This window comes from Rattus norvegicus, chromosome 16 (assembly GCF_036323735.1).
Source record: "Rattus norvegicus strain BN/NHsdMcwi chromosome 16, GRCr8, whole genome shotgun sequence".
NCBI classification, from domain to species: domain Eukaryota; kingdom Metazoa; phylum Chordata; class Mammalia; order Rodentia; family Muridae; genus Rattus; species Rattus norvegicus.
Genome location: NC_086034.1, coordinates 30,173,198 through 30,198,555, shown reverse-complemented (window position 1 = coordinate 30,198,555; position 25,358 = coordinate 30,173,198). Strand labels below are relative to the sequence as shown.

General features: G+C 37.3%; 1 long non-coding RNA gene across 4 annotated transcripts in view; it reads left to right on the top strand.

The window, feature by feature from the left end:
• LOC103693926 (uncharacterized) overlaps positions 1 to 25,358 on the top strand; it is a 42,964-nt gene that overhangs the window by 8,875 nt on the left and 8,731 nt on the right. Inside the window, exons 1-2 of one of the 4 annotated variants that reach the window (XR_010058376.1) lie at positions 6,276 to 6,396; positions 14,848 to 15,069. The exons of 2 other annotated variants lie outside the window; for them this stretch is intronic. This is a non-coding gene — a long non-coding RNA (uncharacterized LOC103693926). Of the gene's footprint in view, positions 1 to 3,859; positions 4,507 to 6,275; positions 6,397 to 14,847; positions 15,070 to 25,358 lie in introns of those variants that run through there. One more of the 4 variants, XR_005494860.2, reaches the window with a different exon arrangement.

Sequence of the window (25,358 nt, the reverse complement as noted above, 5' to 3'; positions counted from 1 at the left end):
CTCTACCAGAATTTCAAAGAAAAGTTCATGTCAATATTCCTCAAATTATTCCAAAAAAACCATAAACGTAAGAAACACTACTCCATTCATTTTATGAGGCCACAGTAACACTGATACCCAAACTACACAATGATTCAACAAAGAAAAATGTTCCAAAGCACTTCCTCTTTTGAACATAAAAAAGATACGATGAAATACTCACAATCCGAGTCCCATAACATATCATAAAGACCATCCAACAAGATCAAGTAGTCTTCATCCCAGAGTTACATGGATGGTTCAAACTGGGGATATCTGTCAACATAACCCACAATATAAACAAAATGAAAGAAAAAAAAACCACATGATCATCTGACTAGATGCCAAAAAAGCTTTTGACAAAATCCGTCATCCTTTTATGTTAAAAGTCTTACTGATATCAGGGATACAAGTGACATACCTGGACATAATAAAGGCAATGTACAGCAAACCTATAGCCAACATCAAATTAAATGGAGAGAAACTAAAAGCAATTCCATTAAAATCAGGAATAAGACAGGGTTGTCCATTCTTGTCATATCTAATCAATATAGTATTTGAAGTTTTACCTAGAACAATAAGACAGCTGAAGGAGAAAAAGGGGATAGAAAATGGAAAGGAATAAATTAGAGTATCATTATGTTCAGATGGCATGATAGTATAAATAAGCAACCACAAAAATTTTACCAGGAAATCCCTACAGCTGAGAAAAACTTTCAGCAAAGTATCTGTATTCAAGATTGATTTAAAAAAATCAGTAGCCTTCGTATTACAAATGCCATACAGACTGAGGAAGAAATCACACAAACAATACCTTTCAAAATAGCCTTAAATAATATGAAGTATCTTTGAATAACTCTAACAAAGAAAGTAAAAGACTTGTGTGATAAGAAACTTAAAGTCTTTGAAGAAAATATAAGATGGAAAGATCTCCCATTCTCATGGATCAGTAAAATTAATATAATAAAAACTGCCATCCTACCAAAAGCAATCTACATATTCAATGCACTCTCCATCAAAATTCCAATATAGGCCTTTATGACAACTCTCAACTTCATATGGAAAAATGAAAACTCAAGTTTGCTAAAATAATAGTGAACAATAAAAGCTCTTCCAAAGGTATCACTACCCCTGATTTCAAGCTGTACTGCAGAGCTATAGAAATGGTATTGGTATTGGCATAAAAACAGAGAAACGGACCAATGGAATTGAAGAAGACCCAGACATAAATCCATCTACCCATGAATGTATGATTCTTAATTAAAAAGTCAGAAATAAATACTAGAAAAAAGAAAGCAATGATGTTAGACAAACTGCATGTCTGCATTAGAAGAATGCAAATAGATCCACATACATCACTCTGAACAAAACTCAAGTCCAAGTCAAGTCAAAGACTTCCAACAATAAGGCAGATATACTGAACATGATAGAAGAGAAAATGAGAGACAGCCATGAGCACATTGGTACAAGAGACAATTTTCTAAATAGACCACCAATAACACAGGCTCTAAGATCAATAATTAGTAAGTGTGACATTATGACAACTATGAAGTTTCTGTAAAGTAAAGAACACTGGCAGTCAGACAATGAAGCAGCCCACAGAATGAGAAAAAAAAACTTCAACAACCCCACATCTGATAGAGGTCTAACATCCAAAGTACATTAAAAACTCAAGAAACCAGGTATCAACAAATCTAACAATCCAGTTTAAAAAATGGATAAAGATCTAAACTAAAGTTTCTCAGCAAGGGGATCTCAAAAGGTTTAGAAACACATAGAGAAGTTTTCAACATCCATTGTTATCAAGGAAATTCAAATCAAAACTACTTTGAGATTCCACCTTACAACTGTCAAATTTACTAAGATCAATAACACAAATGACAGCTCATCCTGGTGAGGATGTAAAGCCAGGGGAACACTCCTCCATTGCTGGCGGGAGAGCTAACTTGAATAGCCACTATGAAAATCAATATGGCTGTTCCTTAGAAAAGTGGAAATTGATCTACCTTAATACCCAGCTATACCACTCTGGGACATATGCCCAAAAGACACTCCACTCTTCCACAAGGACACTTACTCAACTATGTTCATTGCAGCTTTATTCATAATAGTCAGAATGTCCCTCAACTGAAGAATTGATGGAGAAAATGTGGTACAGTTACACAATGAACTATTACTCAGCTGTTAACAACAATAATATCATGAAATTTGCAAGCAAATAGATGGAGCTAGAAAAAAAATCATTCTGAGCATGGCAACTCAGTCCCGGGAAGACAAACATCCTGTGTATTCATTTATAAGCGGCTATTAACTCTTAAGGATAATCAAACTACCATCTAGATATGCAGAGATGCTAAATACCCAGAAGGGCTCTACAAGGAATATATGGATCTCCCTGAGAAGAGGAAATAGAATAGCTTTTCCAAGGGAACTGGGGGCAGGTTGGCAGTGGGAACAGGGGAGATCAAGTAGAAAGGGAGAGACAGCAAGAGTACCTGGAGAGATGACTGGAATAGGAAGGCACTTAAAGGGTAATATGGAATCTAGTACAGTAGAAAGAAACATCCTGGAACCTATGAAGGACTCCTAAAATGTTGGATACATACAGAGCCTGAACTGGCCATCATTAATAACCTGGCCAGGTTCACAGTTGTGGAACTGGAACATCAACACAGCCAAAAATTCTTCAGCTTTCATCTGTCTTGCCTACAAGATCTGCTGGGGCTCAGAGCTTGTGAGCATAGTCAACCAGCGTCTGGTCTTACTTGAGGCCCAAGCCACAAGATAAAGAGGAGTCCATGCTTAACTCTGCCTGCATGGTCAAGAACAGGAAACTGGATGACTCAAAAACCTAAAGTAGAATCGTGTTCTATAATAATAATAATAATAATAATAATAATAAAAAAAATAGTAGTAGTAGTAGTAGTAGTAGTAGTAGTAGTAGTAGTAGAAGTAATAGTAGTAGTAATAGAAATAGTGGTGGTGGTGGTGGTAATGATGATGGTGATGGTGATATTCTCCTATACTCAGATTGGTCTGGGGTCAGTCAACATTAGAGAGGCTTCCTCCAGCCGTTGGTGAGAGCAGATGCAAAGAGCCACACCTAAACACTACGGGCAGATCAAAACCCCATAGAAGAGAGGAAGAATTGTAGTAGCCAGAGGGATCCAGGATACCATAAGAACACGACCCACAGAATTAACTAAGCAGAACTCATAGAGGCTTACAGAGACAGGCGTAACAATCATGGAGTCTGCATGGGTCTACACTAGGTCCTCTGTATACATGCCGAAGTAGTTTAGCTTGGAGTGTTTGTGGGAGTCCTAACAGGGGAGAGGTATTATCTCTGACTCTTTTGCCTGCTCTTGGGACCCTTTTCTTCCTATTGATGTCTAGTCTTAGTACATCTTGTTATGCCAGGTTTGGTCAACATTACTAGGAATCCTGTTCTCTTCTGAAGGGAAACAAAGGAGCAGTTGGAAAGAAGGGAGTTGACGGGGGAAGCAGGCTGAGAGGAATGAAGTGGAGGCAGCAGTCAGGATGTATTGTATGAGAAAAATAATTTTAAAAATATATTATAATAGGAAAATACAAAAGTTATATTCTTTTTATATTTTATATATTAATTTTATAATTAAAATTAGCACATTTAAAATACAATGACAGCTATTTGATTTAATTTACAACACATTCAACAGAAGGGAAATTATGCTTTGTTTTGGAAATGTAGCCAACTACCTGGGGCTTGTGAAGTTATAGGTTTTAGAGGAAAATCAAATACCATTACTTTTCTATAAGCATAATTTCTAAATTCACCAAAAACTATTGCTTATATCCACAGCTAAAGGCAGTTTTCATCCCTCAGCAAAGAAGCTTCTCTTTGCCATAGACAACACAATTACTGAAAACTACCACTGCTTAAAAATACGAAGATCAACTGAGGATGGGGTGCCCAGACCCAGTGGATACATCTTCAATACAAGTCCTGCTCCTAAGGCTCAGGAAGCTCCCAAGGGAAAGGCTGGTACAATTATTAAAGCCCAAGGGACAGAAAGTCTTCTATGACATTGTGTCTCCTGGAAATGTCAGAGGAACAACATGGCTGCCTTAAACAAGTCCCTAACAATGATGTCTAAGAACATCCTAGAGAGGAAGGAGGGAAATATCACAGGGCTTCATTCTCAGAGAACTACAAAGAACTTTCAAATAATTACTGTTGAAAGAGTGAAAGAAAATGAGTTTCTTCCATGGATGAAGCCCCTAATTGGTTATCCAGGAAGAAGAGGTCATCCCTGAAATAATAATAATAAGTGTGTGTGTGTGTGTGTGTGTGTGTGTGTGCATGTGTGTGTGTCTATGTGTGTATGTGTGTGTATATGTGTGTGTGTGTGTGTGTGTGTGTGTGTGTGTGTCTGTGCGTGTGTTCACAAAGGAAAAATGGTCAGGAATTTAAGAAGGAGAACCATGGTAAGAATAGAAGAGTAGAAAGGTAAGGAGAGACATGATACCATGATATAATTATATTTTAATTAAAATTTTAAAAATAAAGCTATAAAATATTAAAACTAAAGTTTTCAAGGACTGTTGAAATGAATTTAATGAAATGAATTTCAATGAATGTTTATTTTTTGGATCTTTGGATCTTTTCAAGTTAAAGATGAAGGATTACCATAAAACAATGTAGAATTATGTGTTTTAAATAAATGTGACAAAAATGGAGGAAAATGAACAAAAAGTCAATTTATTCCTTACCATGAAAAAATAAAATAGTTTGGGCAAACACAATTGCATAGTAAAAAGTAGAATCAAGTCCAAATATGTCGACAATCACCATAAACTTACAAAGACAAATTTTTTCAGATAAATTGTAGACTTCCAATCATAAGTTATTTGAAATAAATTCACAGAAAAATATCAGGAGAAAAAGAATGAAGGATACATGAAAATAAAAATCAGACAAATAAATAAGACAAAAATAACTTAGGCTTATCTACTTAGATGAGAGAAAAGTACACCTTACGCCTAAATGATTTGATTGTGCTTATCCAATAATACTAAAAAGGCAGGGAAAGGCAGTTGTAAACATCTTCTCAATATAGTAGATGTCAACGGTGGTAAAGCTATGGAAACTGTCATTCAGCACAATGGGAAACTCTTTGGATTATGAGTGGGTTAAGCATACAAACAAAGCCGCAAAAGCAGGGAAAACTTATGTAGCGCATATGAAATTGTTTATCTGAGAGGTATATTTAAATTCCTGCCTCCCATTATTAAGTCACCAAAGACATTTAAAGCACTTATAATAATTGTTCAAATTAGTCATGCTGGAGAAGATGTAGATATAGTGTCAACAAATATCAGGGAAAATTATTTTAAATGATATTTTTATAAATGATAGCAATAAGTGATATTTTTCTTTCCTGTGTGTTTGAATATTACAGAATATACTTCTAATAATTCATGTTTTAAAGTAATTTAGACTATGAATAATATAGCCTAAATAATAAAATATATGTTAAAACTCAAAAATGCAGTGAAAGTTCTTATACAGATGAAAATTATAACATTATTTGCTCATGCTAACAACAAAAACATAGAATATTGATTGTTTCTCTAATTTAATAAATAAGAGGAAAGTAGGTAAATTTAAAACAAATCAAAAAAGGAAATATATGATCAGAAGTGAATTAAACAGAAAATAAGAATTTATTAAAAAATCAATAAAGAAAATGTATTTATTTTAAAATAAGTCTTGGTAAGACTGACCATGAAAAAAAAAGTACCCACAGGCAACACTGTGTTGATACAAGAGATTTAGAAGAAAATGTTAAATGATATCACCAATTCTAAATACATGTACTTGGACACTAAAGTTAAATTCTAAGAGACAAACATAACAAGAGTAACATGGGAAAGAGGCACTCTAGAGAGAGGAATAGTGACACAAGTGAAATAAACATGGCCAGGGGGCAAATGTAGAAAAGGGCTTTAATTAGGAAGAGGGAAAAGAGAACAATACAAAAGGAAAGAGAGGGAAGAGGGATAAATAACACTGTGGATGCTTGAAAAAGACACTAGGAATTGTTATTTTGTGTGTACCTAAAATTATGTACTATATATAAGGATGTATATGCATGTATATATGTATAGTGTGTATTTATATACATGTACATGTGCATGCATGTATATTTTCAATTAAGCAGCACCACTTGGAGTAATAATACTCTACCTAAGAACCATAAAGTATCTAGCAAAAACCTTATTGCCAAGCATAAGAAACCTTTTTTTTTTTTGGATTATTATTCTAGAGAGTCCAAGACCCTCCTGAAACAGTACAGGCTGTTGCTGTTGTCCTTGGCAGTTTCCCAGAGGTTGAGGGTAAGTCCTCATTGATGGAGGTACAATGTGCGTTGGACATGGCATGCAGGTGACTTGATCTAGAGCTGACCTTAAAGCCTTATCCCTGAGGACTATCTTTCATAGTCTACTCAGCTGTGGTGCTTGTGAATCACACCAGTGAACATCATGGCAAGATATACTGAAAGTAGTGACCCTTATGTCTTAGAGATAGTGAACCATTGTCTAATTAGACACAAGGCTCACTTATCAGGAGGAAATTCCGGCCTGATATGGTGTCAACCTACTCAATTATGAATGGCTAATGAAATAAATCTTTTTTTGTGGTTTCATTTTTTATTGGATATTTTCTTTATTTACATCTCAAATATTATCCCCTTTTCCAGTATCTCCTCTGAAAACCTCCTATTCCATTCCTCTTCACCCTGCTTTTATGAGGGCGCTGCCCCCTACTCACTCACTTGCGCCCCCCTGCCCTCACATTCCCCTACTCTTGGACATCTATCCTTCATAGGACCAAAGGTCTCCCCTCTCACCAGTGCCAGATAAGGCTATCCTCTGCTACATATGCAGCTGGAGCCATGGGTCTCTCCGTGTGTATTTTTTAGTTGGTGTTTTGGAAACTCTGAGGTATCTGATTGGTTGATATTGTTGTTCTTCCTATGGAGCTGCAAACCCCTTCAGCTCCTTCAGTCCTTTCTCTAACCCTTCCATTGGGGACCGAGTTCTCAATCCAGTGGTTAGCTATGAGCATCTGCCTCTGTATTTGTCAGACTCTGGCAGAGCCTTTCAGGAGACAGCTATATCAGACTCCTGTCAGCATGCCCTTCATTGCATTCACAACAGTGTCTGTGTTTGGTCACTGTATGTGGGATGGATCCCCAGGTGTGGCACAGTCTTACCTTCAGTCTCTGCGCCACACTTAGTCTCCGTATTTTTTCCTGTGAGTACTTTGTTTCCCCTTCTAAGAAGGACTGAAGCATTCACACTTTGGTCTTTTTTTCTCCTTGAGCTTCATATGGTCTGTAAATTGTATCTTGAGTATTCTGAGATTTTGTGCTAATATCCACTTATCAGTGAGGGCAAATCATGTGCATTCGTTTGTGATTGGGCTACCTCAGTCAGGATGGTATTTTCTAGTTCTATCCATATGCCTAAGAATTTCATGAAGTCATTGTTTTTGATAGCTGAATAGTACTTCATTGTATAGATGTACCACATTTTCTGTATTCACTCCTCTGTTGAACATCTGGGTTCTTTCCAGCTTCTGGCTATTATAAGGCTGCTGTGAAAATAGTGGAGCATGTGCCTTTGTTTTATGTTGGGGCATCTTTCGGGCATATGCCTAGGAGTGTTATAGCTGGGTCCTCAGGTAGTACTATGTCCAATTTTCTGAGGAACCTCCAGACTGATTTCCAGAGTGGTTGTCCCAGCTTGCAAACCAACCAGCAAAGGAGGAGTGTTCCTCTTTCTCTACCGCTTCACCAGTGGTTTCTTATGGATTGAACTGCCTTTGCTGGTTCATGTGTCATGTGTGTCAACAAGACTGGGTTACAGCTATTGAATCATTTTGGTGTTTGCCACTGAACTGCTGATACCCTGACAACCCTGACAACGAATATTGGACTTGCTTCCAAAGAACTGTTTCTAAACATGTCCCCTTGTACTAACTGTTCTCTTGAGATGCTAGCTTCAGCCATTCTGATGACAGTCAGGCTAGCTAGCTACCTGTCTGCAAGTACAGCAGTCACCCTCATAAGTTCCTAGAAGTTTCCATTTTCCTTGGTTTCTAGCTTGTTACCAAAATGCCCATCGCACACTAATTCCATTATTCTATATCAGTCCAGTACTCTCTCTATCAGTCTGCTTCCCCACTGAAATTCTCCTGTTTTCTTTCTTCTCCCAGTCCTTCCATCTACCCCAAATGTCTGTTCTATTTTCAATTCTTGATGACCTCCTTTGGTTCTCCTTGCTACTTAGCATTATTGTATTTGAGGTTTCTAGCATGATTACCCTGTATCACCTCATTACTACATGCCATATTTCTCTTTCTGGGACTGAGTTACCTCACTCAGTATGAACTTATCTAGTTCTATCTATTTGCCTGAAAATTTCATGATGTCCTTGTTTGTTTGATTTTTAATTTTCATTATATATTTCTTTACTTACATTTCAAAGGTTATTCCCCTTCCCGGTTTCCTGTCCATAAGCCCCCATTCCCTCCCCTCCCCCTCCCCCATATGAGTTTTCCCCATTTACATCTCCCTTATTGCCCCCCATATTTCCCTGCACTGGGGGTACAACCTTTGCAGGACCAAGGGCTTCCCCTTCCACTGGTGCCTCAACACGGCTATTCTCTGCTACATATGCAGTTGGAGCCCTGGGTCAGTCCATGTGTAGTCTTTGGGTAGTGGTTTAGTCCCTGGAAGCTCTGGTTGGTTGGCATTGTTGTTTTATGAGGTTGCAGGCTCCTTCAACTCTTTCAATACTTCTTCTAATCCCCCCCAAGTGGGTCCTATTCTCAGTTCAGTGGTTTGCTGCTAGCATCGACCTCTGTATTGGACATGCTCTGGATGTGTTTCTCAAACACATCTATATCCAGTCCCTTTCCGCATGCATTTTTAGCTTCATCAATCTTATCTAGTTTTGGTGGCTGTATATATATATGGGCCACATGTGTGTCAGGCTCTGAATGGCCATTGCTTGAGTCGCTGCTCTAAACTTTGCTTTCCTATCTCCTCCTATGAATATTTTCCCCCTTTTAAGAAGGAGTGGGAGCACCTGGATTTTGGTCATCCTTCTTCTTGAGCTTTCTGTGGTCTGTAGATTGCATCTTGGGCAATTTGAGCTTTTTGGCTAATATACACTTATCAATGAGTGCATACCAAGTGTGTTTTTCTGTGATTGAGTAACCTCACTCAGGATATTTTCTAGTTCATTCCATTTGCCTATGAATTTCATGAAGTCGTTGTTTTTAATAGCTGAGTAGTCCTCCATTGTGTAGATGTACCACATTTTCTGTATCCATTCCTCTGGGCATCTGGGTTCTTTCCAGCTTCTGGCTATTATAAATAAGACTGCTATGAACATAGAGGAGCATGTGACTTTGTTGTACATTGGAGCGTCTTTTGGGTGTATGCCCTAGAGAGTTATAGCTAGGTCCTCAGGTAGTGTAATGTCCAAATTTTCTGAGGAAACTTCAGACTAATTTGCAGAGTGGTTGTAGCAGTTTGCAGTCCCACCAATAATGGAGGAGTGTTCCTCTTTCTCCATATCCTCAACAGCATCTGCTGTCATCTGAGTTTTTTAATCTTAGTCATTCTCACTGGTGTGAGGTGGAATCTCAGTGTTGTTTTGATTTGGATTTCCCTGATGACTAAGAATGTTGAACATTTCTTTAGGTGCTTTTTGGCCATTTGAAAATCCTCAGCTGAGAATGTTTTGTTTAGCTCTGTACCCCACTATTTAATAGGGTGATTTGGTTCTCTGGAGTCTAACTTCTTGAGTTCTTTGTATATTTTGGATATTAGCCCTCTATCAGATGTAGGATTGGTAAAGATCTGTTCCTAATCTGTTGTTTGCCATTTTGTCCTAATGACAGTGTCTTTTGCTTTACAAAAGCTTTGCAGTTTTATGAGGTCCCATTTGTCAATTCTTGATCTTAGAGCATAAGCCATTGGTATTTTGTTCAGGAAAATTTCCCCAGTGCCCATGTGTTTGAGACTCTTTCCCATTTTTTCTTCTGTTAGTTTGAGTATATCTGGTTTGATGTGGAGGTCATTGATCCACTTGGACTTAAGCTTTGTACATGGTGATAGTAAAGGATTGATTTGCATTCTTCTACATGCTGACTCCAGTTGAACCAGCACCATTTGTTGAAAATGCTATCTTTCTTCCATTGGATGGTTTTAGCTCCTTTGTCAAAGATCAAGAGGCTATAGGTGTGTGGGTTCATTTCTGGGTCTTCAATTCTCTTTCACTGATCTACCTGCCTGTCTCTGTACCAATACCGTACAGTTTTTATGACGATTGCTTTGTAATACTGCTTGAAGTCAGGGATGGTGATTCCCCCAGAAGTTCTTTTATTTTTGAGTATAGTTTTCACTCTCCTGGGTTTTTTGTTATTCCAAATGAATTTGCACATTTTTCTTTCTACCTCTATAAAGAATTGAGTAGGGATTTTGATGGGGATTGCATTGAATCTGTAGATTGCTTTTGGCAAAATGGCCATCTTTACTGTATTAATCCTGCCAATCCATGAGCATGGGAGATCTTTCCATCCTCTGAGATCTTTCTTCAGAGATTTGAAGTTCTTGTTATACAGATCTTTCACTTGCTTGGTTAAAGTCACACCAAGATATTTTATGTAATTTGGACTATTGTGAATGGTGTCATTTCCTTAATTTCTTTCTCAGCCTGTTTATCCTTTGTGTAGAGGAAGGCTACTGATTTGTTTGAGTTAATTTTATACCCTGAAACTTTGCTGAAGTTGTTTATAAGGTTAAGTAGTTCTCTGGTGGAACTTTTGGAGTCACTTAAGTACACTATCATATCATCTGCAAATACTGATATTTTAAATTCTTCCCTTCCCTTTGTAGCCCTTTGACCTCCTTTTGCTGTCTGATTGCTCTGGCTAGGACTTCTAGAACTATATTGAATAAGTAGGGAGAGAGTGGGCAGCCTTGTCTAGTCCCTGATTTTAGTGGGATTGCTTCAAGTTTCTCTCCATTTAGTTTGATGTTAGCTACTGGTTTGCTGTATATTGCTTTTATTATGTTTAGATATGGACCTTGAATTCCTGATCTTTCCAGAACTTTTATCATGAAGGGGTGTTGAATTTTGTCAAATGCTTTCTCAGCATCTAATGAAATGACCATGTGGTTCTTATCTTTGAGTTTGTTTATATAGTGGATTACATTGATGGATTTTCCTATATTAAACCATCCCTGCATCCCTGGAATGAAGCCAACTTGATCATGATGGATGATCATTTTGATGTGTTCTTGAATTCGGTTTGCAAGAATTTTATTGAGTATTTTTGCATCAGTATTCATAAAGGGAAATTGGTCTGAGGTTCTCTTTCTTTGTTGGATCTTTGTGTGGTTTTGGTATAAGAGTAATTGTGGCTTCATAGAAGGAATTTGGTAGTGCTTTGTCTGTTTCAGTTTTGTGGAATAGTTTGGATAGAATTGGTATGAGGTCTTCTATGAAGGTCTGATAGAATTCTGCACTGAACCCATCTGGACCTGGGCTCTTTCTGGTTGGGAGACTTTTAATGACTGCTTCTATTCCTTTAGGAGTTATGGCATTGTTTATCTGGTTTATTTGTTCCTGATTTAACTTCGGTACCTGGTATCTGTCCAGAAAATTGTCCATTTCATCCAGATTTTCTAGTTTTGTTAAATATAGGCTTTTCTAGTAGGATTTACTGATTTTTTAAAATTTCTTCAGATTCTGTTGTTATGTCTCCCTTTTCATTTCTGATTTTTTTAATTTGGATACACTCTCTGTAACCTCTGGTTAGTCTGGATAAGGGTTTAATCTATCTTGTTGATTTTCTCAAAGAACCAGGTCCTGCTTTCGTTGATTCTTTGTATAGTACTTTCCATTTCTATTTGGTTGATTTCAGGTCTGAGTTTGATTATTTCCTGCCTTCTATTCCTCTTGAGTTTATTTATTTCCTTTTATTCTAGACCTTTAAAGTGTGCTGTCAAGCTGCTGACATATGCTCTCTCCTGTTTCTTTTTGCAAGCACTCAGAGCTATGAGTTTTCCTCTTACCACAGCTTTCATTGTGTCCCATAAGTTTGGCAATGTTGTATCTTCATTTTCATTAAATTCTAAGAAGTCTTTAATTTCTTTCTTTATTTCTTCCTTAACCAAGTTGGCATTGAGTAGAACATTGTTAAACTTCCATGTATATGTGGACTTTCTGTCATTATTGTTGTTATTAAAGACCAACCTTAGTGCATGGTGATCTGATAGGATGCATGGGATTATTTCTATCTTCCTGTATCCATTGAGGCCTGTTCTGTGACCGATTATATGGTCAATTTTGGAAAAGGTTCCATGAGATGCTGAGAAGAAGGTATATCCTTTTGTTTTAGGATGGAATGTTCTATAAATATCTGCTAAATCCAATTGTTTCATAACTTCTGTTAGTTTCTCTATGCCTCTGTTCAATTTCTGTTTCTATGATCTGTCCAGTGATGAGAGTGAGGTGTTGAAATCTCCTACTATTATTGTGTGAGGTGCAATGTGTGCTTCTAGCTTTTGTAAAGTTTCTTTTATGAATGTAGGTGCCCCTGCATTTGGAGCATCGATATTCAGGATTGAGAGTTCATGTTGGTGGATTTTTCCTTTGATGAATATGAAGTGTCCTTCCTTATCTTTTTAATGACTTGGTGGGAAGTCAATTTTATTTAACATTAGAATGGCAACTCCAGCTTGTTTCTTCGGGCCATTTGCTTGGAAAATTGTTTTCCAGCCATTAACTCTGAGGTAGTGTCTGTCTTTGTCTCTGAGGTGTGTTTCCTGCATGCAGCAAAATGCTGGATCCTCTTTACATATTCACTCTGTTAGTCTATGTCTTTTTATTGGGAAATTGAGTTCATTGATGTTGAGAGATATTAAGAAATAATGATTCTTGCTTCCTGTTATTTTCATTGTTAGAGGTGGAATTATGTTTGTCTGTCTCTCCTTTGGTTTCATTGCAAGGAAATTATATTCTTGATTTCTGTATGGTGTAGTTTCTCTCCTTGTGTTGGAGTTTTCCATCTATTATCCTTTGTAGGACTGGATTTATAGAAAGATATTGTGTACATTTGGTTTTGTCATGGAATATCTTGATTTCGCCATCTATGTTAACTGAGAGTTTTGCTAGATACAGTAACTTTGGCTGGCATATGTGTTCTCTTAAGGTCTGTATGACATCTGTCCAGGATCTTCTGGCTTTCATAGTCTCTGGTGAGAAATCTTGTGTAATTCTTATAGGTCTGCCTTTATATGTCACTTGACATTTTTCCCTCACTGCTTTTAATATTCTTTCTTTGTTCTGTGCATTTGCTGTTTTATCTATTATGTGATGGGATGAATTTCCCTTCTGGTCTAGTCTATTTGGAATTCTGTAGGCTTCTTGTATGTTTATGGACATCTCTTTCTTTAGGTTAGGGAAGTTTTCTTTCATAATTTTGTTGAATATATGTACTGGCCCTTTAAGTTGGGAGTCTTCACTTTCCTCTATACCTATTATCCTTAGGTCTGATCTTCTCACTGTATCCTGGATTTCCTGTATGTTTTGGGTTAGGAGCTTTTTGCATTTTATATTATCTTTGACAGTTGTGTAGATGTTTTCTATGGAATCTCCTGCCGCTGAGATTCTCTCTTCTACCTCTTGTATTCTGTTGGTAATGCTTGTATCTACGGCTGCTTGTCTCTTCCTTTATTTTTTCTATATCCAGGGTTGTCTCTCTTTGTGCTTTCTTTATTGTTTCTATTTCCATTTTTAATTTCTTCACCTGTTTGGTCATGTTTTCCTGTAATTCTTTTAGTGATTTTTGTGTTTCCTCTCTAAGAGCTTCTACTTGTTTACTTGAGCTTTCCTGCATTTCTCTAAGGGCGTTCTTTATGCCTTTCTTAAAGTCCTCCATTATTATCAAAAAATATGATTTCAAATCTAAATCTTGTTTTTCTGGTGTGTTCTGATATCCAGTATTTTCTTTGGTGGGAGAACTGGGCTCTGATGATGCCAAGTAGTCTTGGTTTCTGTTTATTAGGCTTCTGTGCTTGCTTCTAGCCATTGGGATGTCTCTGGTGTTTGCTTGTCTTGCTGTTTCTGGGAGCGACTTGGCCCTGCTGTAGGCCTCCATGTCAGCATTCCTGTAGAACTGTTTTCCTTTTTTATTTCAACCTTTCCTGATAACAGGTGCTCTGCTCTCAGCTGTGGTGGTGCTCCTGTCTTCCAGTTCTAGGCACAGGCAGGAATCAAAGAGTCCTGACCCCGATTGCTCGTGTAGGTCCTTGCACCCCTCGGGCACAGTTGGCACTATGCGATTCCCTCTTGGGTCTGGACTGTGGGCAGAGGGTATTCTCCTCTGACTTCTCAGACATATCCATACTTCTGAGGGTCTAGCTCTCTCCCCAATGGGATTTGGGTACAGGGAGCTGTTTGGCAGGATCAGTTTGGTCCTGGGCACAGACCAGAATCGTGGGTACTGGCGGTTGTCTGTTCCTGTAGCCCTCTGTCCAGAGGCACTGTACAGTTTCCCCTTGGACCAGGGATGTAGGCTGAGGTGGGCAGAAGTGGCAGTCTGTCCTGCGGCCTCGGAATGTCTGCACTCCTGGGTGGTCCACTCTCTTCCCCATGGGATTTGGGTCGAAGTAATAAATCTTAAAGGAGATCCCACTATCACAACTCTTCTAAACAAGTATAAATTCTAACTGTATTCTAAATTAGTTTTCCTTGTATTCACAGGTAAGTGTAGATCTTAAAGAAGGTTTTCTTTGCAGCATAGTGACACTATTACAGAAGGTGACAACTGGTTAAACACAGAGAATGACCGTGAGGTGTCCAGCAAGTGATAAATGTACACAATTCCTTCACCTAAGGCTCAGGGAACATCATAAAAGATGAGAAGAAAAGTTTAAGATCCAGAAGACCAGGAAGGCTGCCATGAAGTTGAGTCTTCTAAACTTGGTAGGTAAATCACATCCCTGAAATGTCAGCAACATACCACCTGAAGAAGATCCGAATGTCAGTTGCCCTCAGAATGTGCTTGGTAGAAAGAGCACAGAACCCACATCTAGATGAAAAGCTACAAGCAACTGTATTTGCATATTCATCTCTTTATATGTCTATGTGACAATAATAGTTAAAGGGAAGGAGGCTATGAATTTGGGTGGGAGGAGGAATGGGAAAACAGATAATCCAATAGGCTGCATAACCCCAAACAGATGCACACAATTAATATAAAAAATAGAAACTTTTCGATAATCAAGCAAAAAATTAGTAGTGAAAAGATAAATGAGGTGTTATACTCTCTGCATAGCTTAACTGAAATTTTACTGAACAGATTAAATATTTGAATGTCAAAATTATATTTTAATAAAAACTTTAAAAATATAAACAATATTAAATAAGCAAATTTCTGATCCTCTTACCTCCATGTCCTGCATGCTGGAAAGATAGTCTGGTACCACCAAGACTATTTTTGTTTTAGGGCTGACTCCAGTGTTTTATGTATACTATGCAAAAAGTATGCCAAATGAGATATATCTCTGGTTCGTTTTTGTGTTTTTGTGACAGGGTTCCTCTATAAAACCTAGGCTGGGCTTGAACTCTTGACAGTTTGCATGCCTCAGCCCCATCAAAGTTCTGGGATTACAGGTGTACACCACCATGTCTGGCTCTTTTATTGTCATTGTTTTGTGAGGTGGGATCTTATTGAGTAGTCCTAGATGGCCTGAAATTTCCAAAGCAGACTTAGGCCTCCTCAAACTCACAGGTATCTGCTTTCCTTAAGCACTGGAATTAAAGGCTCATTACCATCAACGAACACTTCGGAGTACATTGCCCCATGATGCACCCTGCAAGTCAAGCCATCCATCTCAAATGCACTTGGTAGAGCATATGCAATAAGAGCTAACCCTCCCACAGACAGTTCATTGAGCACCACTAACAGTTTCCTGATGGAGTGTGACGTGGTCTGGACAGTGTTTTAATCCACAGGCTTCTGCCTGTGCATGTCACTGACCTGTCCATCATGCCTGCATCCTGCTGTACTATTTCAAAGCTTCTGCTTCGAAAACAGCTTAAATGAAGAAGCCTCCACCCCATGTTCCTTCTTCCCAGATCTTTCTTAATGCCCTATTAGTTTGAGGGACATATGTGAAATTGCCGAAATTAAACCCCAGAATTTTAGTTAGTATTATACTGACCTTAGGAAGTGATTTGTAAGTAGTTGGTCTTCTTTAACGTGTTTACTTCCACCTTGAGTTTGAGGTTTATTCCTATGTGTTAACTCTTTCGTTATTTTCTTTAATAAAGAATCCTGGTCTTCAAAAAAATGTTTATAGACATAGAAGTAGTGTTAGACAAATTAAACTCCAGGAAAAAACAAAGCCATTTGTTCTTTTTAAAAAAAAACATGGTTTGGAAAGACCAAGAAATACTATCTCACTGCAATTTGCAATACAAATAAAAAACATTGGGTAGCTGTTACAGACTGTTTGCTGAATTCCAATAAATAAATAGAACCAAAAGAAACACAACTTATAAGACTAGGAATATTGATTCCAAAAGTAACCCTACAATGCCAATAAAAATATGAAGTTTTCAACTTCTTAGAAACTAGAGAAGCTCATAACAAATGAGCTATACTTAACTTTGAAAACTTAAGAATTTTGACAATAAAAATATTGGGGAAAATAAATCAAGGCCATTATTTATCAACTACTACTATACTACTTATAACTGTGCTACAAATTAATGCCATTACCTTAAAAATAATTTAACATTATCTGAAGTTTTAGCATATCCTTATTACTTTATATTATATTTTATTATATTCATTATATTCTTTGTGACCCAGGGTCTCATATATCTCAGACTGTTTTCAGACTTTCTATATAGCAACAGATGGCCTTGAGGTCTGGTCATGCTGACTCATTTCCCCAGAGGTGGGATTGCCACTCCCTATTTAGAAAGTCCTAGAATCCACCTAGGGTTTTGTGTGTGTTGTGCAAGCACTCAGTTCACTAAGCTATATCTCCAGTCTCAATTTTAGTTCATTTCAAATTAAGTAGTGTAGGTATACAGTTTTTACAACCTACTTTTAATAAAGGTTCAACCTCTCTTCTAGCCCATGACCCAGAAGAGGTAGTGGAAACGGAAAGTTACTAGGATATGGGGGAAGCGCACCTGTCTAGGAATAGTTCTTTGGGAGCAAGCTTGATCTTCTTTGGCAGCAGTTCAGACCTGTAGCAGACACCAAATACAATTCAGGAGCTGCAGACCAGTCCTCGAGGCAGGCAGACACCAGGCATGAACCAGCAATACAGTGCAGTCCTTTCAGCAGACACCAGGCAGCTGTACTTCAATCCAGAAGAAACCACCAGGCTCACCAAGTGGCCTGAGGCAAGACCGCGGAAGCAACAAGCTGCAGCCGGAAGCTCATGAGCATAAGTTTCTCTCAATGGCAGCGTTATCACAAGTTGAACTCAACAATGCTGTGTAGGGCACGCCAATAAATGTTCAGTGCTCCTCTCCCACTGTCTGTGAGGTCATTTTTATATTCCTTCATCAAGTGTCCTTTCACATCTTTGCTATATCCAAATACCCTTTCACCTATGTCAGCATCAGGAAAATATTTTTTCATGTGTTTGCTTTAGCAAGGCATCCTTTCACATAACTAACTTTCCAAAAACAGAAGTTCCTCTTCAAAGTAGTTCTCAGGTGTGACCACTACTGAGCTATTGGTATGCACAAATACAATACTGGGAAACCACATATAGTTTTGTATTAAGTATGCTTTAAAATCAAAGCACTTTATATATGTCTCACAGAATTCTTTCTATAAAGCAAGAGGCGTACAATTTCAAGATTGAAGTTATACCTAGAGATTTTCAGAGGAAATGCTAATGGATAAAAAATATACAGGAAGTTTACTGACAACTGATTCTTCAGATGATAGATCCCTAGTTAGCCATCATATAATTTTAAATTAATTAAGTTAAAAAATGATTCATATATAGATCAATAATTATAATGTAGAATAAGTTGAGCATTTAGTTTTGCCTGTATTCTATAGAAGTATAAAATGAATCAATCATACTGTTAGTTAAAATTTGTCATAATTATTAAATAGACATACATAAAGCATCTTGCCCCATCCTGAGATATACTAAAACATATTAACCAAAGTCTCTTAGAATTCAACCAAACTCTAGAGAGAGAGAGTGATAAGGACTTCAGAGAGGAGCTAGACTTAGAACTTGGACTTCTGGTGTTTTGATTTCTGAGGTCTGTAACTCCTACATTACTATACGCAAGTTATTCAGTTTTTCTGTGAAATTGGGAATTGTGAGCCTTGACATGTTATAATGGACTCAGTTAATGTTAATTGCCAGTATTAGTGAGAAGCCATTTGAGGGCACAGGTGCCTTGGCCACTCTCAGGCTTTTTGCAATGTTTCACTTGGCAGCCAGAACTCAGACTCTACTTTCCAGAGTGAGCTTGTCAGGGTTTCCCAGCTGAGTATACCTGACAGCATATTTAGGGTTTCTTTAATTCTATCTTGGTCTGGGGTTTCAGTTAAAGGAGTCTGCATAGTCAAGAGAACAAATGGCTTTTCCTAAAAAGCAGCCCTTTCTGAACACTGACTTCTAAAAGTGTGGGAGGCAAATATGCTACCTCTCTTCTCCTTTCAATCATCCACAACAAAACGTGAGTCTAATTTTAAACAGGTACAGTTCATCATAGGTCTTAGTCAACACAATAAAAATGATGTGTGGGAAAAGAGTTACAGAATTCAAATGACACATGTGACAGGATCTGACTTAACCTATCCAAGACTTTGTCCTTTCTGCAAGAACTTTCCAAGAAATCCTAACTCTTGTGCTCAGCAACTCATGAGCTTTTGAGTCTTCACATCAATGAGTTGTCTTTAGTGAGTGTAATTTCATGGTGGACATAAATAAATGTCAATTATACTTACAAATTAGCCATTGTCTTCACTGAAGGTTCTGGAAGGGTCATGGCAGGTAAAAAGAGAGGGTAAGTTTTCTCAGACAGCCAATAGAAGAATATACTTCAGTAAAACCAATCACGAGATTAGCTGTCCAACTGTCTAGATTAAGCAATATACTTTTCTATTCATTTTCTAAGCAGACCCCAGCCTTCTTGGAGTGAATAAAATTTCACATTGTTAGCCAAGATATGACTTTTCAAATAATTTAGGTATTCCACTAATAAGCACCATAAAGATAAACACAAAAGGGTGAAGGAAGCCACCCAAAGACATTTTTTAATGTGGGATTTCTTATTGTGTGGGTGAAGAAAAATTCTGTATCTTCTTTGCACACATCAAATGTGCTATGAAATATTATTGACGTACTTGACAAACTTCCAAGTATAGCATCAGCCTTGCTAAAATACCCACTGGCACAACATTGCACTTCCAAATTTAGTGGGACAGCTGACAGCATTTTTTCTTCTTGGTTTTTCGAAAAAAAATGACCAGCAAAAATTTCACTGCATACATTTCAGAAGGTTCTGATGCTTATTTTTATCTCTTTAGAAAATAATATCCCTGAGTGTGAAACTCAAAATTCAGATGCAACCTATTCTGGTGCCACCTTTAACCTTTAGCAGAAGAGAAAAGTAGGTGTTTGAGTAACATTCCACTACACATTGAAATAATGGTGCCATTTTTGGAAAGGCTATTGTGAAATGAATTTTATCTTGAAAAAATCAAATACTGCTATCTGTAATAACAACACAGAAATGAAACTATTTCTACTAGTATTTTTGCAATGAAACATCCCCTACCTAAGACAAAGTTTTTATCCTTTCCTTCTCTATCTCTTTTTAGATAGACCACAAGAAAGTCTTTCAGGTTAGATTCAGCGTGAATCTTCCAAGTCCTTTGTTCTAATTGTGCTATGCCTTCAAGAAGAGAAAATTACCTTCAAGTATCTTGAATTTGAATTTTAATGATTTCTCAGTGTTATTATTTTTTTATGTGTATGAGTGTTTCTCCTGCATGTGCCTGTGTACCAAATGTGTGCCTAGTACTCACAGATGATAAAGGAGGGAGACAGATCCCCTCAAACTGGAGTAATAAATACCTATGAGAAGGATGATTAGTGCCAGATATTTGAGCAACATAATTTTCAAAGACATATAAATTTCCTAGAATACGGTCATCAGGAGGCAACAGAACTTAAAACTAAAACACTTTTAAACAATCAGTATGGTGGAAATTAAATTGATGTTGCTCAATGCCGTCATAGCAACCTGAAGTTTTAAAATCTCACAATGGAAGAAAATGAATAAGATTCCATTGACATTTGAATGTCAGCCTCCTGGTTCTTCCAACTGAATCATGTTTCCATTTCGGAATCTACACTGTCATGCTCAGTTTTTTTTTTAAATATAGTAACATAATTTCGTGCCAAGAAACAAGGGCAATACCAAACCTAGAACAATCCTTAAAAATCACGTTTTGGGAAGTATTGAATTTCTTATAAATATCAAAACCTGTGTGGTGAGTAATAATTAGAAAATAATTGCAAGAAAATCTGATGCTTTCATCACGAAGTTCAAAGTGTACCCTGAAGCTAATATGGTCAGAACAGTGAAGGCTTATACAGATGAAAACGGGGCCGGCCCCCTTATATGACCAACTTCTGAATGCTCCACAGTTCTGTTTTTCATCCAAGTGTGGTCCACATGCTTCTGGGATACAACCAAAGTGGTTTTGATGCCACAAACAAAACTGAGTCATACCATTAGCTTCTTGTGGATTGACTGCTCTCTTCCCTCAGGGTATAGCCTAAAGGGTCACTCACTTGGGAATCAACATCATGTGGGCATTGCCCATCTCTGAGTCTACAGTTTAGTTCTTTAAGTTTCAGTTATCACCTTATATTTTAAAAAAAATGCCCTGAATTTCTCTACATTTGCAGGATTCAAAACTTTTAATACAAAATTCTGACAACTTTCCAGTCCCCTGTACAGTTCAGTTTTATTTCAATATTTATTTATTTTGATGTTTATTTTAGCAACATAGCCATCGTAATGAATATTAGCTTCCCTTGGTATGTCTTATGTGCCAGACATTTATAACCAGAAATTAATAAATAATTACCATTTGTTCTGTGTAGAATTTATCCCTCACCTCATATTTTATTTTTAAGCTTCAAACAATGCCTCTTTATGAGGCATTTAAAGAAGAAGATGATTAAAATCTGTCAAAGATTTTAATTTAATTTTATTTTTTGATGTGTTGTGAGACATTCAGTTTCCATACGGTTTACACACCTCAATTTCTTAGTCTAGTCTTCCTCTTTACACACTGATTATCCCCATACTCCCACACCTGTTCCTGCTAAGCCTTTCCACCTTTAATATTCTACTTCACTATTCTCATTTTACCTATAATTTACTACCACTCATCCCTTAATGTACCACAAGGTCCTTTCTTATCTAATATTTTGTATTCTATTTGTGCTCCAAATACACAAAACAAGAAATTCAAATCTGGAATCCACATATGAGAGAGAACATACAGTTTTTACCTATCTGAACCTAAGCTAGTACACTATAAATTTTTCAGTTTTATCCATTTACCTGTCAATTTCATGAATTAATCCTTCTCTAGAGTTGAGGAATAGTTCATTACAGATGTGTCATGTTTTTCTTATTCACTGAAATGTTGAATCATTGAAGTCATTTCCTACCTTTTGTCAGTAGAGTAGCAATGACTATGAATGTGTAAGCATCCCTGTAGTGGGATGTGGTTTCTACTAAAGTCCAGTGGGTACATACTCAAGAGTGATGGAGTTGCCTCGTGTGGCAGTTCTATTTCTATGGTTTATTTTTAATCACATTGATTTCCAAAGGGACTTACAGTACTTAACATGATGACAACAGTGTGTAAGAGTTCACTTTTTACCACATCCACGTCAGTTAAATGTTTAAATTAATAAAAGTTGCCTTGGTCATGAGTAATAAAATACTCAAACCGAAATTGGTTCCAGGGTTGGACTAGGGTGTTGCTGTGACAAGCCTTACCATGCTGTTTGTTGGAGAAATATAGAAAACTTTTGGTTTGGGGGATAGGGAAAAAATGGTTGAACTCTTTAAACAGTATGAGCTATCCTAGTAGGAGTTTGGAAAACAATAATACTGGAAGTGATATGGATAGTAGGGACTCAGATCAAGAGGTTTTAAAGGCACATAATATTATTGGCTGGCTTAGAGGTCATTTTTATGTTATTTTAGCAAAGAATATGTCTGAATTTTACTCTTGTCCTAAAAACCTTCAGCAGCTAAATTGAAGAACTTTGTGTTAATGGTATTGACAGAGGAGATTTCAAGACAGCCTAGTACTGATGGTGTCACATTGTTATTAGTGATTACTCTTATGCAGATCTACAATGAAAAGGACAAATCAAGCAAAGAGAAATAAATACAAAAGGTACAATTTCAGGGGGAAACGAACACTATGAAATTTAATGTTGGAGATGAATCCTGTGTTCAAAAAGAAATTGATCTTCAACTGAGATCTTATGCAAATGTAATTTTCAGAGAGGTCAGGTCCCAGCCCCTGCAAGCAAAAAGTCTCTGCAGCTTTAGCAATAATAGGTACAAATTTAAACTCAAATGGAATATAGGAAAAGGGTTAAGGAATCTTCCTCCATGGTTAAGGAAAGTTACTGAGACTAGGCATGATACAGGGGAGTCCCTGCGTGGAAAACCAGAGAGGCCATTGTGTGAAACTGTGAAAATGAAGGCTAGATTGTGTTGGACATTCAAAGATGTCGACAATGCCAAAGCCATGAGATATCTGCCAAGGAGATTATTGAATAGGGTATGGAACCAACCTAAGGAAAAAAATGTGTGTTACTGTCAGCAAAGCTGGAAAGAAAGAGCATTCTAAATATTTGAACATCAAACATAGATCTGCAGAATTTACAATTTTATATTCTGGGTTTCGATCTTCCTTTTGTCCACTATTTCCTCACCATGCTTCCCTTTCTGCCTTTTGGAATAGTAATGTATATTTTGTGCCATTGTATGTTGGAAGTCTGTGATCTGTACTTTTAACTTTTACTTACAGTGAATTATAGTTAAGAGATTGCCTTGAGTCTCAGAAGAGTCTTTGAACTTTGAACTTTTAGGCAGCCTTGAGATTGTGAATAACCAGAAGAATCTTTGGACTCTTGAACTAGACTGAATGTATTTTGCACTATAATATGGCAATAAGGCTATAAGTACCAAGAAGTAGAATGTGCCCAGGGGCCCATATTTTTTAATAGTTAGTTGCTAGTTAATGGAACTATTTGGGAAGGGTAAGAAGATATGTCCTTTTTTGAGGATGTGGGCTTGTTGGAAGAGGCATGTCACTAACAGTGGGCTTTGAGGTTTCAAAACTCAAATACAGTCTTTCCCCACCCCCTCTCTCTGCTTGATGCCTATGGATTAGAATGTAAAACACTCATCTGTGCTCAACTGTAACAGTGCCATGCCTGTCTACCTCCTGCCATGATGGTCATGGACTAAGCCTCTAAAACTATAAGTAAGCCCCCCAGTTAAGTGTTTTCTTACAGGAGTTGCCTTGGTCACTTCACAGTAATAGAACAGCAACTAAGACAGTAGGTTAACCAAAACTAAGGAAAAAGTATTATGGAAACCCACTAGTTAGTATGCTAATTTTAAAAAACAGCTTTAAAGTAGGTTGGAATGGAATTGTTCTACATGTGTGGACAGTGTAATTCCCAGAGATATGGCTTATTAAGTGAAAACCTTAGTGCAACTCATAGGATGTTTCTATATGAGTTTCTCAGACAACACAATATTGTCTTTGTCATTGGCTTTCCACCATGACTACATGGTAAGACCTTATTACTGGAGACCTGGAGTCACAACTGTCAAACAAAACAGGTTTTCTGGTGTAATGATGGCATGACTGCTGTGGATAACTGTTTTTTGAATGATTTGAGGCCTACTCCGCAGGATGAAATTACATGCCTGGTCCTATAAAAGATTATAGGTCAAAAGCCCTTGGACAGGGTGTCATAGTATCTAATATAGAAACTTGGTTACTTTGCTAAATGAAAATACTGTTACATTTCTGTGGCAGTTTGAATAGCTTTGGCTTCCATAGATTCATGTTTTTGAATGCTTGGCCCATAAGGAGTAACACTATAGGGAGGTGTGGCCTTGTTGGAATAGGTTTGGTCTTGTTATAGGACATATGTCACTGTGAGGGTGGGCTTTGAGGTCTCCCCAGTGATCACACTCGGGAAGGTGAATCATTCTTTCTTGAAAGTGGGGCGACAGGTAGGTTTTATATGCTCAAGTGTACCCAGGTATAAAAAGGTAGTGCTAAATGGACTTAGTGGGTTATAGAAAAAAAGAAAGAAAGAGAGAAAGAGAGAAAGAGAGAAAGAAAGAAAGAAGGAAAGAAAGAAAGAAAGAAAGAAAGAAAGAAAGAAAGAAAGAAAGAAAGAAAGAAAGAGAGGAAGGAAGGAAAGAAGGAAGGAAGGAAGGAAGATGAAGGGAAGACAAAGAAACAAAGAAAATTAAGCTTTGAGGACATTGGAGAAGTTGACAAGGACACATAATAATATTGCATTGTATACATGTGCAAAATTCTCAAAAATAATGAAAAGATTTTTTAAAATGTCATAGGATAGGATTTTAATCCAATAGGACTGTTGACATTGATATCTTTATAAAAAGACAAAAAGATATCAGATATCTACTTGTCAACTCCCAGTGCACACACAAAGATAAAAATATATGCAAACACTGTGAGACACTCTCTGTCTATAATCCAAGAAAAATAATCTCTCAACCATGATAGCACAATGATCTTGGGCTGATAGATTGAATTTGAGAAAATAAAACATTTTCATGAAAGCCACATTTATGTGCTACTTTATTACATCAGAACCAACCAATACATCTCCAGCCAGTCAAAGGATATTTGAAAATATCTGAGGACAGTACATTGATGAGCAAACTTTTAGAAAGAAAGCCTTGCCTTCAGTTGGCAAAACTAAGAGCCTTCTCAGGTCACCTACATAGGCATCCCTGAGATTGTACTGAGAAAGCCTAGCTTCCCTTCCAGTTCCACACACAGCCTATGTCTTGGTTGTACTGACTCATGTCCTTTTGAATATAATTGTATTAAATACTTTTGGTAAACCAGTCAGTCATAGAATAGAAAGCTGAGTCAGTGAAAATTCATACTCTAC